The sequence below is a fragment of the Miscanthus floridulus genome, chromosome 8 (genome assembly GCF_019320115.1).
Source record: "Miscanthus floridulus cultivar M001 chromosome 8, ASM1932011v1, whole genome shotgun sequence".
Lineage (NCBI taxonomy): Eukaryota > Viridiplantae > Streptophyta > Magnoliopsida > Poales > Poaceae > Miscanthus > Miscanthus floridulus.
In genome coordinates, this window is record NC_089587.1 from 134,248,553 (window position 1) to 134,267,043 (window position 18,491).

The following is an 18,491-nucleotide window of genomic DNA, read 5'->3' on the forward strand; positions in this document are numbered from 1 at the left end:
ATATGTGTTTGATCACATTAGCTTTAGAAACAACTGTACACTCAGCCGATAATAAATAATGTCATAATTTAGTGCAGGAGAAATACAAGCATAAGCATAACTTTTCAACAGGGGAATATCTTGTTTCTGGATCCAAAAGTCTTCAACTTAAACAGAAAACAACCCGTTCCTTTCCTTCAAACTCTTGCATCAAGGTCGATCCAATTGTTTGGCTATCGGCCGACATGTACAACTTAGAAGGCTTACCTTGCTGAGGAGGAACCAGCACAGGTGGAGATTTCATATACTCTTTTATCTCTTCAAATGCTTTTTGTTGCATGTCACCCCCCATTTAAATTCTTCATTATTTTTCAACTTCAACAAAGGAGAAAATGGCAGAATCCTTTCTGACATATTTGAAATAAATCTTCCGATGAAATTAATCTTACAAAGCAGAGATTGTAATTCCGTTTTATTAGTTGGAGGTACTGCCTCATCAATTGCTTTCATACTTTTTAGACCAATCTCAATTCCTCTCTCGTGGACCATAAAACCCAAAAATTGTCCAGCTGACACTCCTAAGGCACACTTATTAGGATTCATTTTAAACCATGTTTTCTTGTGTACTCCAAAGTCTCCCGCAGATTAGCCTGATATTCTTTGTACCCTTTGGATTTCACCACCACATCATTAATATAGATTTCAACGATCTTGCCGATCAACTTATGGAAAATATAATTCATCACCCTCTGATAAGTTGCACCAACATTCTTCAATCTAAAAGTCATTATAACCCATTCAAATAAGCCGATTGCACCGAGGCACCTAAAGGCTATTTTTGCTATGTCTTCTTCAGCCATAAAAAATTGATTATAACCTGTATTACCATCCATAAAACTAATTACCTTGTGCCTGACCGCTGCATCTACCAACATATCAGCTATTGGCATCAGATAACCATCCATCGGTGTAGCCTTGTTCAAATCTCTGAAATCAATACAGACTCTCAACTTCCCATTTTTCTTATACACAGTAACTACACTCGATATCCACTCTGCATATTGGCAAGGTCAGATAAATTTTGCTTCTAATAGCCTTTCAGTCTCCTTAATATCATCAAGAATATTTGGATTAAATCTCCTTGGAGCTTATTTAAATGGCTGATATCTAGGTTTGATTGGCAACCGATGTTCAACAATTGACCGATATAAACCAGGCATTTCATAATATTCCCAAGCAAAACAATCTTTAAATTCCTTTAACAAATCTATCAATTTTTGTTTATACTCAAGATTTAATTTAGCACTCACATACGTCGGCCTAGGCCTATCTATAGGACCAATATCTATTTCTTCTAACTCATCGGCCGATGTAAAGCCATGTCCTAGTTTACCATCTATACCATCTATTGGATTATCCATTAAAACAAACTTTTAGAGCCAACTGCTCAGATCGGCTATTGGACTTCATCATTGATCCTAATGAAGCCTCCTTCCCATTGCTTGCCAGAAAAACACTCAAAATCTTCTAGTTCCTAGTACATTGGATCAGCTGTTGCTATACTCATAGAATCATCAGCATGAACTAGCTCAACATTGTCTCCATGCCACTGAATTAAGCATTGGTGCATAGTCGATGGTACACAACAATTGGCATGAATCCAATCATGACCAAGGAGTAAACTGTATGAACCCTTTCCTTCAATGACAAAGAATGTAGTGAGCAAAGTCTTGCTTCCAATTGTTAATTCAACATTTATTGCCCCTGTGGTCTTAGACGCATTACCCCCAAAATTCTTAAGCATCATGTTAGTCTCAATCAGATATTCTAGTCCTTTACCAAGCTTGCAAAAAAGTAGTATAAGGCATCAGGTTAATAGAAGCACCTCCATCAACCAACATTTTGCTCATCGGCTTCCCATCGACAAAAACCTTTCACGTATAAAGCCTTCAAATGTCGATGCTTAATTGGTTTATCAAATATAGCTTGTTGTATCAATGTCAACTGGGTTGCCATCTCTTCATACTCTAATTCATCAAAATCCGAATAAACTACTTGATCTACTGAAGCTTTAAATTGAGATGGTAAAAGAAAAGCCATTTAATGTTAGCCGATGGTTGACCCTTATCGACTGTTTGTTTAGCACGCCATACTTGCGGTTTAGATTTCTGAGCTTGTTCTAATTCTCTGCTCCTTAGACATTGTACTCTCCTCTTCTGACTTCTTGTTAATCCTCTGGGACACCACTGTTCTTCCTACCAAACATACTCTTCATCATCTTCTTCTTCATAATCGGCCTAGTTTTGATCAACAACTCGCTTTCTAAGCCGATCTTGAATGCTTCTATTTTTTAAGCACCGATCCACATCATTATGGTTATATTCAATTCGATCGTGGATAGATCGGTGGTTGACTTGAGACTGCCTAAACTCCTAATATTGTTTGTTACATTCTGGGCAATTATTCCTAGTAGGCAATCTCAAACCTTCGTTCCTACAATGTCTGAAGACATGACAATTCCAATGTGACTCAGCTTGTTCTCTTTCATATCTCTCTTCTTCTTGTTGACGTTGATATTTCTTCTCTTCTAACCAGCACTGATAATCTTTCTAATTTTGCCATTGCCACTTATTCAATAGAATTCGAGATGTAACACATGGTCTCATCGCACCATCTCTCGACGTTTCTCCCTACTCATATCAGCTATTTTATTGGTCACGACTCCTTTTAATTTCTCTATATTCATCAGCTGATATTTGCATCTCTGGATCAACTGTTCTAGTTTCTCTTGCCCTAGCTAATGTTAAAACTTTAGCATTCCCTTTGAACAACTTAACATCAACCATATTCTGATCCTTTGGAAAAGGATTGTCATCAACTTTCATTTTCTGAGTTGTATCAAATTTAAGCTTCCCTTGTTGAATAACCCTCTGAATATGCTACCAAAAAATCCTACAATCATTAGTAGTATGAGAAGTAATGTTATGGTACTTGCAGAACTTCTTATTCTTTGACTGATCGGGAGGTAATATAACATGATTGGCAGACAATTTAATATGTCCCTTCTCAAGCAAGAAATCAAAAAGTTTGTCTGCTTCTGTAACATCAAAATCATAACTCTCTTCAACTTCTTTTCTCTAAGGATTTGGAACCATTACTATCTTTTTACCCCAATTCCATTCAGCTATAGCAATTTGTTCTTCTTCATCATCCTCATCGACTAAATATGGATTATAAGCTTCAGCGATTGCAACATTCTTCTAGAATCGGGTATCTCTGCACATATTCTAGAATTGACTATTAAGTGCTACCACATGTTGAGCCAACTGACCTAAATTGTCAAATTCTTGCCCAAACAACTTTTCTCTCTATGTCGGCAACATTCCTTGAACGGCCAATGCAGCTAGCTGATCATCAGTCGAATTCAACAAAAAGCATAAGTTTCTTGTTTCTCGGAACCTCTGAAAGAACTCAACACCCGATTCATTAGCCCTTTGCTTTATAGTTGTCAAATCTATGATCTTTCTTTCCCCTGTCCCAGTGTAGAAATATGTATGAAATTTCTTTTCAAGATCACTCCAATTGGCAATAGAATTAACCGCTAGTGATGAAAATCAAGTGAAAGCTGGTCCTGACAGGGACAAAGAGAAGAAACGAACTCGATGCGCTTCCTCAATAGAGGCTTCACCCAACTGATTAAGATATCGACTAACATGTTCTATTGTACTTGTGCTATCTTGACCAGTGAACTTAACAAATTCTGGAAGCCTGTAATTCGTAGGAAGGGCCACTAAATCATACCACTCTAGATATGGATGTTTGTACGAAAAGGTCTGCCCTTTTGATTTTAAACCAAACTAATTTTTCATCATTTTGGTTACTCTATGTAACAATTCATGAGCATTTGAGTTTGAATTTCTTGGCAACTGTTGACCCATCTATAGATTGAAATTCTGAGTGCCTTGATATCCTGGATTTGGAATCATATTGAGAGTATTATAACCTAAACCATAATGATATCCTTGTGGGATCTCTATCTATCGAGCCCCTTACTGATTTACTGCTTGAAATCTCTAATTAAAAACATTAGAATCTATATCTCTATGAATCCTTTGAATAGATGGTGCTATTTTTTGAGCCGACGGTGGTATTTGGCTTGATGTACCAAAATTAACCATCTAATTCTAAACTTGCCCTATCGGCTGTTGCACATGCTATACTGATGATCCAGGATTATATTGCATTTGATTAGTAGTAGCACCCTGAATTTGCTTAGACGAATTATGAATTGTCTAGGCATCATCACCCTTAGCTAGTGCTGCTTCTTGGTGGCTAGTACCAGCTTAATTAGTCCCCTGAGTCGACGGATGTGGAATATTGTAATAAGTCGGTCCAACCTGATCAAGTGGAAATCCATGAAACACCTCCTTCATGGTATTGCGGAATGTATTCAAGAAAGCTGTATTATAATTCAGCATTGCATCATGAATAGATTTATTGATAGCTTCTACAAAGAAACGCCTATCATCAGCTTCGTCTATATCTAACTATCCATGCATCAAAACTCTCGGTAGTGGATATTTCTGTACAACTTTATTGTCACGTGTTTTGGTGTATGACAACAAGAACTTGTTCTAAAACTCCTCTATAGCTTTACCAATGACATCTTTATCCTCAATAGACAAGTCTTCATAAAGTACCATAAGAATGTCCTTGTTGTTGTGAACTGCCATGACAATTATGGTCCCACCAGGCATGCCAAAAAGTGTGTTGATACAAAAATGTGGTGATATGATCAACACACAGCAAGCCAGAAGACCTGAGTGGAACGAGACCAAAGATCTGCTTGGCTTCAGCATGTAACACCCTAGGTGTTAAGCTTGCATTTAGTCTTGGCATTACATGAGTGCAAGAATCATTAATCATTCATGAGCATGAGTATCTCAAAAATCATTTCTATGTTTGCTTATATTGCTTGTGTTGTCACTGAATTGCCTTACCTATGCTAGGGTTTATATGTAACCATTGTGTAAAATGATTGTGGAACCTTAGGAATACCTTAAACATGTTTAGAATGTCACTATGAACAACTTTGGTATTCATGACTAAGGCTAGTTTGGTCTCTAAGTCATAGTTATAGTGTAAATCATCATTTTCAAGTGGTATGTTTGACCTAGGTTGAACTATGTCATAGATTGTTTGCATGGCAGTGCACCCTTAAGCAAAGTTGTAGTACTTGATTAGAGCAACAACTTTTATTCTTGGGTCATGAGCGAATTTAGTGCCTAGCTTGGCCATTTTGAGCTCACAAAAATCAACATTTCACTGATTTTGGAACTTGAAAATTTTTCTAAGTCTAACTACTCTGACAGTGTTGATGTGCCTGACTTTGTGATGATTTAACACCATAACCATTGTGAATTAGGAGATGAGTTCTAAAGCAATTTTGTAGCTAGTATGTAGCTCTACAATTTTTGTTTTGGCATCGTGCACAAATTCATTTTGGTTTAGGAGCTTGGAGGGTTTGAAAATGCGCTGTTAGGTTCACCATCGGGGCTCTAATGGACGATGCGTCGCGCTGTACCATAGCCGACTGTGTACAGCACCTGGCCACCGCTGACTAACGTCGGGCCCTCTTCGCAGTGTGTTGGCATGCGCTTAAGGAGGAGCTGCGCTGCCCATTTCGCTCACTCCCTCGCACTCTCTTCCTCTCCACTACTCTCTCTTGCTCTCGTCGTGGAAGCACCGAGCGCCGTCGAGCCACAGCGCTGCTCCGTCGTTGCCTAGAGCCCATGTCGCTGCACCATTGATGTCTCCATCTAGCCAGTAGTTGTGCCATCTTCTCCTCTACCTCCTCGATGCAGTAGCAATGCCTGGTGAGCTACGGTGAGGGCGAAATCACCATTCTCATCCTCGTCGAAACCTCGGCTTCCATGGCTGTGTTCACGATGAGCTCGCCGCTGCTCGGCTCCGTTGCGCATTCCTTTGTCTTTGTTGTGTTAGGGCTTGGTTAGGGTGTGTCCTAGCTTGGGGTATGACATTACAGCAGACCGTTGCCTTGTCGACCTGAAACACGATGCACAGTGCTACCACGCTCTCACTGCCGCGCCACCGCTCATGTGGATAGGCCTCGTTGGATTGTCCCACCTAGCCTAGGTAGTCTCGCTAGACTCTCTTGGTCACCGTGGAGCTCATGCGCTTCTCGCCGAGCCTTGCTGTGGCCTATAGTGGCCAGCATACCACCGCACAGTGCCCCATGCCACCATGGCTGGCGACGAGGTAGCTCTGATATGTCCGCGCCTCCACCACTAGTACCAATCGACACGGGATAGTCAGTAGAGCATGACAGTGTGGTCGATTTTGTCGGAGAGCTCGCCATCGGTGAGCTAGCGCCGGTCAAACCCACGCCCCCATTTTGGTTCACTGATATGCGGGGTTTAGGGTTTTGCTAGAGATTTTTATACTAACTTTGTTCAGTTTAGGGTTTTGCTATTTATTTTCTAGATTTTTATACTAACTTTGGAAAATGATATCTAGAGCTAGGAATGTCCAATTTTGGTGAACCAAATTTTGTTGGGTTCCTCATGAAGTGTAGTATTTTATAAAAATATGATATGCACTATTTCTAGTACTTTTCTAGGTGAATAAAATATAGCTAGATAAGTGCTTTTTGAATGTTTACAGTTTTGTAAAATGTGTAACTAGAGCTAGGAATGTGATAAAATTGTGATTCTAATTTTGCTGGTCTTGTGTTGACATGCTCTAGCTAGGAAAAGTATTAAACTTGCAGTAAACTTGATTGAAATATGATCTTTCTATTTATCTATTAATAAATGGTATTTTCTGAGGAAAATTATAGGGATAAAAATAAGTAACATATTGCCATGCAAATTTTTGTACAGTAGTATGTCACTAGTATGAAGCTAAGAAAAATATAGAATTTATTGTTTGACATTTTTCTATAGGGTTAACTATTTTTAATAAAATAAACCTTGCTAGCTTGTCATTTTTGTAGAATATGTTATACATGCCCAAATGATATGATATTTTTATAGTAGTCTATTGAGAGCACTTGGAAGAAACTATAATTTTATGAGAATTTATTATGCACATTTGGTATATGTTTGTTATTTCACCTAGTTATCTAATTAAATTAATAAAGGCATGTAAATAAATAAGTTGTGCTTGACCATGATGTTTTCTATGGTACTTGTGATACATATGAACTGTTGATGTTAATAGTAAGGCTTAGAAGCAATTGGTTGTATGCAACTAAGTAATTATTGCTTTATAAATCAAATAAATGCCTGCATGCATAGTTTTGGTTGAGTTGATAATTTCATGTTGATAATGGCCTTTTATGTAAAACTTGTTAATAACAAAGATGTATATAACTTACTGATCTATCTTGTGTTAAATGTTCATAGTCATAGGCCTTAGGGTTTAAGTGTTTTGGTTATTTGAAGTTTGCTGTCCCAAATCTTTACTTTCTGGACAGATTTGAATAACTGAATTGTTTGGCCTAGATAACTATTGAATCACATTAAGGGTATTAAAAGAAAGTTGTATAAAATTTCATAGGCTTTCCAGAACGTCCATAACCATATTATTTTGATGTATATAACTCCAGTTATGGTTAAAACGAGTAGCTGCTGTCTTGTAGTTCAAAAAATAAATTACAGAAGTGTTTGCTTAAGTAATAGAGAAGAGATATACGCCTACTCAGTAAAATAGGATGCACTTGTTATTACTTTAACACCATGCTATTGAAAATAATTATGAGGATGTAGTCATCATGTTATATCATATTATACGTGTCATCATATATGCATTCGTGATATCTTATTCCATGCTCATGCATATAGGATTGTCCGAAAAGATAACGCTGTTGGAGTTCATCAAAGAAGAGGAAGGGATCAGTAGAAGGCTCCTCAAGCCACAGCTCTAACAAGATATAGGTGGATATCGAACCACGGTTGGCTATATTTGCTATCGTGGAAAAGAACCATGGGGTAATGTAAATGGAGGTCGGGCGGAGTCTATGTGTAGGTTGACTCATGTGATTTCATCTACGCCGATTAAGGACCGTACCATTGTTGGCACTTCTGACAAGATTGAACGTATGCCTATCACTTAGCTGACCTTATAACTCGTTCCAACCATGAAGCCGAGTAGCTCAACTCAGGCTAGGCCCTATTCTATAAAAGTGTGCACTCTGGATGGTAGTAAGGATGTGCGGGGATCCAGACGTGAGCCCAAGGGCAAGCTAGGCCTGAACGTCCTGGCAGCTGGTTGTCCCTGATTGTGCGGCGCTAGGTGAACCCGCGAAATGTGGACTTGAGTTGTACCAAAGGTGACCGTTGATCCGGTCTGCCTAGGTTTGTGCTAGGAATAAATTCTCAGCTGGTTGAAATTGATTCAAATCATCGTCTTTCCCAGATAGTGAGAAACTTGGCTAGCCCCAACATCATAGTAATTGTATTATGGAATGTGTTGATTCAGATAAATATGGAATTACTACACCAGCTATGGTTACTATTGTTTGTTATCAAATGATATACCACATGTTTGGCACAAGATAGTTGTTAATCTAGAGATGAATAGCTATAATTAACTTGATGATTGAATTATAATTGTATAACTGAGTTAATCACTTTTATGCAAAATGTTGTCAAGCTATCTCCACTTATAAAGCCTTGCATAATCCTTGGAGTCAATTTATTTCTAGTTTATGACGGGTAAGTCTAGTTGTGTACCTTCTCATACTCAGGGTTTTATTCTCATTGTTGCAGATGGTATAGTTTATCATGGCTATTGCAAGAATTACTTTTATCCTGTTGTGGATGAGGAGTGAACCCTAGGCAGGCATTTTTAATAATCCTTCTTATATGCTTTTGTGGATTATGATCATGAGTTGGCACTGTATTTGAACCATGTTGGCAAATGCTAGTTTCAAACTTTAATTTGCTTCCGCTACTATCTACCAAACTTGGTTTGTAATAACTCTATTTCATACTCTGATGAATGAACTGTATCTGTGAACTTTATGTAACATGTGACATGTATGTTGAATCATGTACGATCTTGGTTGTATGTGGATCGTTAATCAAGACCCATCGTGGTACTCGATGGACTACTAGGTTTATATGGGCTCAAGTATGACAGTGCGACCGCTTGTGGGCTGCCATTGTACTTGTGCTCTTATAAATTGGTTGGTTCTACGACACAACATAGAACCAGCCAATTCTAAAAACCCAATGACGTCTAGTCAATTTGACCTACAATTGATAAGGAAAGAAAATATTATCAGTAATTTAAGGTGGAACATGTTGGTCTTGCACCAAATAGTTCCATATGTATGGCTAGATAGCTGATTCAATGGGGCTATCGACTAAATAGTCGATGTCCAGTGTATCCATGAAATGAAGATCTTTAAATCATGGATTATCGGCTAATATTAAATGATAATGATATGAATCAAAATAACTGATACTCATGGTAATGGGAACAGGGATCCCGATCTTCTGTCAGGTGATGGTAACTATCATTGTGGTGGAGAATGACACACCGATCCGGCTTCAGATCGAAAGATCGAACCCTGCAATCTTAGCACCACAGCTCCTCTGGTTATCAACCAAGTCATGGACTAGGTTGACCTCGCCAAGAAGGCTAATCCTTGCCTGCGCAACAAAGAACACAAGCAAGAACAAGAAAGAACACAACCAAATTGCAGATGAATGATTATCTCACGAAGTTGGGGTCTCACAAACCGATGAACGGCGAAACTGTTCTTAACAGATTAATCTAAGCAAAACCCAAACCCTAATGATAGCGACTACGTATAATTATAAAGGTCTTAGGGTCATCGCCTACCCTGGACGTGCCCCCTAATGGGCCCAAACACGATACACGGTCCAACGGACCAAAAGAAAGGTGTCGCAGCACCCTAGTAGATTCTGGATGTTGACTTGTTTCGATGATTCCCGTTGATTCCAAAGAGCTTTTGATGTGAAACCACTTGGATTGGCTTCCTTATCAAATTATCTTTCCATCCATATGTGGATCATCAAAAACAGAGTCTGGATGCGTCCTGGGTGACCAGTTTAAGGCAGACTGGTCCTGGATTCTGAGGCAGACTCGAACTTGAGTTGCTTTGGGCCTCCACCTCGGGGACTCAAACCGAATTAGCCTCGGGCCTCCTTCTTGACTTGGACACCCTTGCTGGCCTCCTTCCCCTCCATCCCATGCGCGAAACATGGTCATATGCATGGGTGTCATGTCCTCATCACATGGAACATTAGAAAGCATCATTGGCTAAATGGAACATGATTGATATAAAGCGTCGAGCTGATAAATTTGATGAAAAGAGTATAACATGCGAACAAATTGACTGTCTAATATAAATAAATCTGCAAATAGTTTTTAGTCTAATCTATTATCATCAACAGTGAGGTTCGATCGGATCGATGCAGCTCTGATAATGATAATAAACTAAAGCCAAAGAATCTATAAAACCATCTTTATGTTGACAAATTCATGAAAACATGCTATATGCGTCAGGGTATAGGCAAATCGGCTAAAATAGCCGATGCAGTCATAGCAAACAAACAGAGTACATATCTTGATCATGAACAAGACCACTAATCGATAATTTCTAATCTAAAGTCTTACCAGTGAGGTTTGACTGGATCGATGCAGCTATGGTAGTGTCACTAGATTAGATCTCATTAACTAATGAGTTTATTCAAGAATGAAATATGTCTTGGGATGCATACTATGTTTGACTGAAATAGAGATAAAACAGCCGATCTAGCGGAATTAAGCCATCAATTATAAGATTTAAAGCATAACCAGATCAAAGGATGACCAATTAAGATGATATGATGCCGATCTATCTCTATCTCAATCGGATGATTTTGTTATAATTAATATAAAATTAATTATAGCAAGATCGATAACTGGTGAATCAACCAAAAATAGTAAGGACAAACTTACTAATCTTAGTAGATTTGATAATTGGTGATATTATATTAAACAATGAGTTATTTAACACAAGATTGATAACTTTGATCCGTATTATGATTCGTAAGAGATCAATTAGCTGATGCAGCCTTACAAACTACAATGCAGATCGATAACTAATTTATATTATGGCTCATAAAAAATCAATTAGTTGATGCAGCTTTACAAGCACAATATAAGTCATGACGGTACTCACAAGCAAGCTAGATGTCGATCAGTCGATGCAGCCCTGTTTGCTGAAGAACTCATCGAGATCTACAGTACTCCTACTCCTAATGTGATGGCGAAAGCCATAAAGATTGTATTGATTGAATGTTCATTTTTTACAATAACCAGGGTCTAATATTTATACCCAGAACCTAAACATGAATCCTACTCAAATATGACTCATTACAATTCTTCGAATAAAAGAAAACTTTCTAACTTAATAATAATTTGGACCCCAATTTTCCTTATTCGTAGAGTCCGACACATCTCTCTGGCGCCACTTAAGTATAGCCCATTGACGCTGTCTGCTAACGTCATCAATAAAATAGCCGATTCTAACATTACATCTAAATCAGCTGATACCGATTCTCATCTAATCGATTCCTTGATGACACAATCCTGGAAGCTTCGAGTTCCCGCGTTCTTCTTCCCAAATTTTGGTGTAAACAATATTCAAGGTAAATATTTGAGTATTTGTATTCAAATCAACTATAACAGACGACTATTAGAATATGAAGGTCCATCCACTTGCAAGGTAGCCAATCGAAGTTCCTAAATTTGTAAAATTAAGGCATGCCACAATTCCAGATAGATGTTTTACAAAAGGACGACCAGGCAAATCTAAGAACATAACAATATAACATACACAGGCTTAACAAATACTCCCTCCATCACCTTTTTACTATGTCTTCGCTTCTCGAGAAACAACTTTAATGAAATATATATATAATATTAAATGGTACAAAATTAATATCATTAGATAAATCATTGAATCTATTGTCATAATAAATTCATTTGAAGATACAAATGTCACTGAAGGCAATTAGAATTGATAGATTGATTAGGAGGCCAATAGCCAGGTTATAGGCAATAAGGACCAGTTTGCTTTATAGAATCATGACCACTATGGGATCTCCTTGCCTAATATAATATCAATCAATCTATAATTAACCATAAAGGCCCAAACAACCCATGCACCATACATGGTTGTCTAACACCCCCTCCTATAGTTGGAGCATTGCCACAGACATTTGGACTAGACCAGAATTCCTAGAAGACTGTGGAAGGCAAGTCCTTGGGGAAGATATCGGCATACTGGGACGACGTCGGCACATGAAGGACGCGGACAACATCCATGACAATATGCTCCTGAACAAAATGGTGGTCAATCTTGATGTTTTTGGTGCATTGGTGCTGAACTAGGTTAGAGGACATGTAGATGGCACTGTTGTTGTTGCAATACACCAAGGTAGCCTTACTGGATGGGGAGTGGAGCTAGCATCGAAGTTGGTGCAGCCATGAAGACTCAGCCACTACATTGGCGACCACCTCAATACTTAGATTTGGCGCTGGACCTAGAGATAGTGTTCTGGCATTTGGAGGACTAGGAGATGAGGCTATCCCCAAGGAACATGGCATAGGCCAAGGTGGACTTGCGTGTGTTGAGACAACTGGCCCAATATGCGTCGAAGTAGACAACCCGATCGAACTATGCTAGAGGTCGAAGGAGCAACCCAAGGTGAAGAGTGCCACAAATGTACTGCAGGATGCACTTTAGAGTGGCGAGGTGAGGCTCCCAAGGATCATGTATTTGGAGATAGACCTACTGAACAGCGTAGGAGATGTCCGGACGAGTGAAGGTGGGGTACTGGAGAGCACCAGCCAAACTCCAGAAATCTAAGGCGTCAGTGATAGGCACACTATCTAGTGCTGAAGCCTTGGAGTAGGTATCCACTAGAGTGGAACAGGGCTTGCACTCGGCCATGCCAGCGCGGTCGAGGATCTCTTGCATATACTATCATTATGACAAGAAGAGACCATTAGGTCACCTGAGTGTAGTGGATGAGGAATTGAGCATGATGTCATCAACATAGAGCACCAAGTAGATGAGGTCGCCACCATGACAACACACGAAGAGTGGTTTAGACGACAGACATAATCTGGATTGGTGGAATCCTCAAACCTAGAGGGCTAAACATAATAGACTATCTCATCAAGGTTGCCATGGAGGAAGGCATTCTTCGCATCAAGCTGCTGAACTGGCCAGTTGTGGGAGAGAGCCAGAGAGGGCATAGTCTGCACAGTGGCAGGTTTGACGATGAGGCTAAAGGTTTCTGCAAAGTCCACACATGGTGTCAAGGTTATAACCCTGGGTGTCTCAGGACACTGGTTAGCAGGACACGTGGCCCACTACACAATAGCTTACAAAAGCCCAAATGATCGAGGCCCAACAAAGCCAAACAGAGCAGGCCAGGCACTAAGAACAGGGGGTTCATGACCCTTTCCTCTAGCACAGATCACACGATGCTCAGATGCCTGACCTCTCCCCCATCATGACCCTTAAAAGGGAGAGAGAGAGAGAGGTTGGGCCCTGCCTAATGAACCTGCTCTGATAGGGGCGAGCACGCTACACCATTCCTTCAAGGACCAATGTGACGATAGTCACCACGGTCTGGTCAGACACCAACTCAGCGCCATATCGCACCAACAAGACAACATTGCATAGCGGTGGCAATGGGTATGAAACCCACCATCCAAATATAGACCAACAGGATGCACATACGATCCCATTGTAATAGAACCGTCCAATTTATAAGAGCACAAGTCCAATAGCAACCAGTGAGGTAGTCAAACCATCACACTTGAGCCCATATAAATATGGTAGTCCACCGAGTATCACGAAGGATCTCTAATCAACCAACATACAAGCCAAGATCATACATGATTCAACATACAAGCCACATGTTACAACAAGTTCACAAATAGTTTGTCATACTTCAGAGTTCCAACACAATTATTACAACATTAGTTTAGAAGTAGCGGAAGCAACATAGTTCAGAACGACACCAATAGTAGTTTAGATACATAGCCAGTTTTCAAAGTCATCTCCAACAAAAGCACAAGGGTGAGATGATATATACAGAATGACCATGCCCATGGTCCTATTCCTCATCCACTGCAGGAGCAAAGCAGTGCTTGTAGTAGCCGTGGTACATAATATTATCTATAACAATGGGAATAAAACCCTGAGTACAAGAGGGTACTCAGCTAGACTTACCCATCATCAACTAAAATGCTAAGACACCAAGGAGTATGCAAAGCTTTATAAGTAGAGCTAGTTGACATTATTTGCATAAAAAGCATTAATTGTCCAATATCTTTTAAATTGTGAATCACTAGTTATTAATCCTATCTCATACTAGATTAGCAACTATCCTATGCCAAACATGTTGATACCTTTAAGTCAATACAATATTAACCATATCAAGTTGAGCTCTTTCATAATCTCATAACCAACACTTCCATCAATTACTACGATGAAGCGTACTCCTATCAAGTTCTCACTATCCGGGAGAGACGGTGATTCGAATTGATTCCTACCTAGCTAGGGAAATAGTCCTAACACACACCTAGGCAACCTGATCAGGGACCACCTTGGGTTACCTTTGGTACAATTTAGGTCCAAATCATGGGTCCAATTAGCGTCACACCCTCAGAGATACTACCAATCTGCCAGGAAGCTCAGAACTCTAACCCACCCTTAGGCTCATGCCATTGGCTCCCCGCACATCCTTACTGCCTCCAGAGTGCACACTTTCACTTATTGGGTGTCGGCTTGAATTGAGCTACTCGGCTTCGTGGTCGGAATGACTTATCCGGCCAACTTTGTGAGAGGCATGCGTTCAACATGACAACATGACCTCCAACGACCGGTCCTTAAATGACACATATGGAATCACTATGATCACCACCAACATAAGACCCCGCCTGGTCTCCAATTGATCAACAACACCAAGTTATGTTCCACGATAGCATAATATAGCCAACTGTGATCAAGTTATCACCTATGGCTCGCAGGTGACAGGAAATCACCCGACTTCTACCGGTCTAAGCATAGTTAAGTGTAAGGAGCGTTCCTGGACTCTAATAGGATTCAGGGTAGATATTTCTAGACAAGGAAAGGTAAAATGCAGCAAGTGTTCCCAAACAACTCCTATCACACAATGCATCAATACGAGTAGCTTAGGTGACATTAATAAAATAGGGAGACTTATAATGCTCTAAAGCTTGCCTTTCATGAAATTTTGACACAAGATAAATGAAAGAAGTTCCCCACAACTTTGTTATTAACCATTTTTATAGTAAACTTCATTTTGACTATGCAAAATACCCAACAATAGAATCTATCCAAAAACACCTCTAAATTGAATTATAGAGCAATAATATTTTCACGGCATATAAAAATCTCAAATTGAGCAACACCATTGGTACCAATAGTTCAGGAATATCAAATACACTCTAGAAAACATAAAGGTCAAGCCCAATTTATTTATTTCAATGCCTTTATTAATTTAATTAGATAATTAGTTGAAATAACAAACATATACCAAATGTGCACAATAAATTCTCAGAAAATTATAGTAGCTTCCCAGTGCTCCCAATAGGGTACTGTAAAAATTTCATACCATTAGGACATGAGTAGCATCCTCTACAAAAATAACAAGCTAGCAAGGTTTATTTTTAGTGAAAATAGTTACCCCTACTGAAAAGAGTCAAGCAACATATTTTATATTTTTATTGGCTTCATTCTAGTACTATAACATTGTACAAAAATTTGCATGGCAATATGTTACTTATTTTTATCCTTATGAATTTCCTCATAAAACATCATTTATTAAAATATAAATAGAAAGACCTTACTCTAAGCAAGTTTACTACAAGTTTAGTATTTTTTATAGCTAGATCATGTCAACACAAAGATCAGAAAAATTGGAATCACAATTTTATCACTTCCCTAGCTCAAGTTATGTTTTTTACAAGATTGCAAACAATTTAAAAGCACTTATCTAGCTACATTTTATTCACCTTGAAAAATACTAGAAACAGTGCATTTCATATTTTTACAAAATACTACACTTCATGAGGAATCCAACAACATTTGGTTCACCAAAATTGGACACTCCAAACTTGAGATATGAATTTTTTAAACAAGCACTCAAATCTGTGAAAACAATTCAGAAAATCAACTAATACACAGACTGACAGATGGGGCCCGCTGGTCAGTAGGACCCACATGTCAGCAACTCCAGAGCTGAGGAGGTGCTTCGGCCAGTGATATCTCACCGACGGCGAGATCACCGACGACGACGACACCTACGTGCTCCCTATGATCCCCCACACCCAGTAGTACCCTTCGTTGGACCGGTGGTGCACTAGAGCACCCTCATCGGTGGTGATGGCGGACGACAAAGGCAGCGCAGTGGTACGCCGGCGTTCTCTGACCACCTCGTGCTCTAGTGAGGTACGCTATTGCTTCATGGACTCCTAGCAAAGCTATCTAGGGTGGTCAGTGTGATGGAACCACCCAATTTATACAAGATCAAGTACGATTGTCCCTGCTGACACGTTGACACGCGTATACTTTCACTTATATAAACCCGGTAGTCCGCCGAGTGTCGTGAAGGACCTCAGTAAATCAACATCACAACCAAGATTGCATGATTAAGCAAATACACATCAGATACGTAGAGTTGCACCAGAAATAATATTACAAATAGGTTCAAGAATGATAGTACAAATTTGGGTTTCAAAAACCGATTAGTGAAAACAACATAGCTTTCAAATGATTACATTAATATAAGTTCCAAATACATTGCTAGCATAAGTGACATGCCCAGATAAAAGCATATAGATGAGAAATAAATATAGAGTCACCGAGCCCACCGATGGTTAGCCACCATCTTTAATAGGCCAAGAACTTCACCTGCAACATGGTGGGATAAACCCTGAGTACTCGAATATACTCAGCTAGACTTACCCATCATAAACCAGAAATAAAATGATTCCAAGGATCATGCAAGGCTTTATAGGTGGAGCTAGCTTGACAACATTTTGCATAAAATGTAACTAATTCAGTGTACAATTATACATTGGTCATCCCGTTAATTATAGCTATTCATCTCTAGATTAGCAACTAACCTGTGCCAAACATGTGGTACATCATTTAGTAGCATACAATAGTAACCATAGCCAGTGTAGTAATTCCATGTTTATCTAAACCATCATATTCCATAATCTAGTTACTATGATGTTGGTACTAGCCAAGTTTCTCACTGTCTGGGAGAGACGACGATTCGAATCGATTTTAACTAGCTGGGAATTTATTCCTAACACAAACCCAGACATACCTATGCCAAGGTAGTCTTAGGTCACCTTTGGTATAACTTAGGTACACATTTTGTAGGTTCACCCAGCGCCGCACAATCAGGGACGACCAGCTACCAGGACGATCAGAACTACCCTGCCCTTAGGCTCATGTCTGGCTCCCTGCACATCCTTACTACCATCTAGAGTGTGCACTTTGACAGAGCAGGGCCTGGCCTGAGTTGAGCTACTCGGCTTCACAGTCAGAATGAGTTATATGGCCAGCTAAGTGATAGGGATGCGTACAATCTTATCAAAAAGCGCCAACAATGGTACGGTCCTTAATCGACATAGACAGGGATAGATCCACACCCAAGACCTCGATGTCTTGTTGCTTCTCTACCAACATCTCGCCCAGTCTCCATTTACATTACCCCATGGTTCTTTCCACGATAGCAAATATAGCCAACCGTGCTTTGGTATCCACCTATATCTCACAGGTGATAGGAAATCACCTGACTTCTATCGGTCTAAGCATGGCTAAGCATATATTCGATCCTAGACCTACACAGGGTTAAAGGTGTACTTCTGGATAAGGAAATTATATGCATCAAGTGGTTCCGATCAACTCTTATATCCTAATGCATCAAACATAAAGGACTCAAGTAGTATTTTGTAAAACATGGGAGAATTAAAATGCTCCGGGGCTTGCCTAGGATCCAACACTAAGTCAGTGTTTGTTAGACGACACTCGCTTGGCGAGCATCTCCCATCCTAGCACTTGTCCAATCATTCCATCTTCAGGATAGGTCCACCATACACCGTCTTTGGGTTCGGCTCCAACATCACGTCCTTCACATGGTGCATCTAGCGTACCTAGATGAGATGCAAGATGTAATTGCATGAATATAAAGAATTGTAATATGAGATGCATCACATAATAGCATTCAAGGAAACCATAAGGTCATGCAAGACATAGGTACCTAGAGTTATTTAACTAAACATCACACAACCTATTATAAAGGGATAGCAAGCATATTAGGCATGGCACACAAGTGAACTCAAGTTCAGATATTGCACACATGCATCGATCAAGAATTAGCCAACATGTTTAGCCAAAACAAGAGCAAGCTAAAACA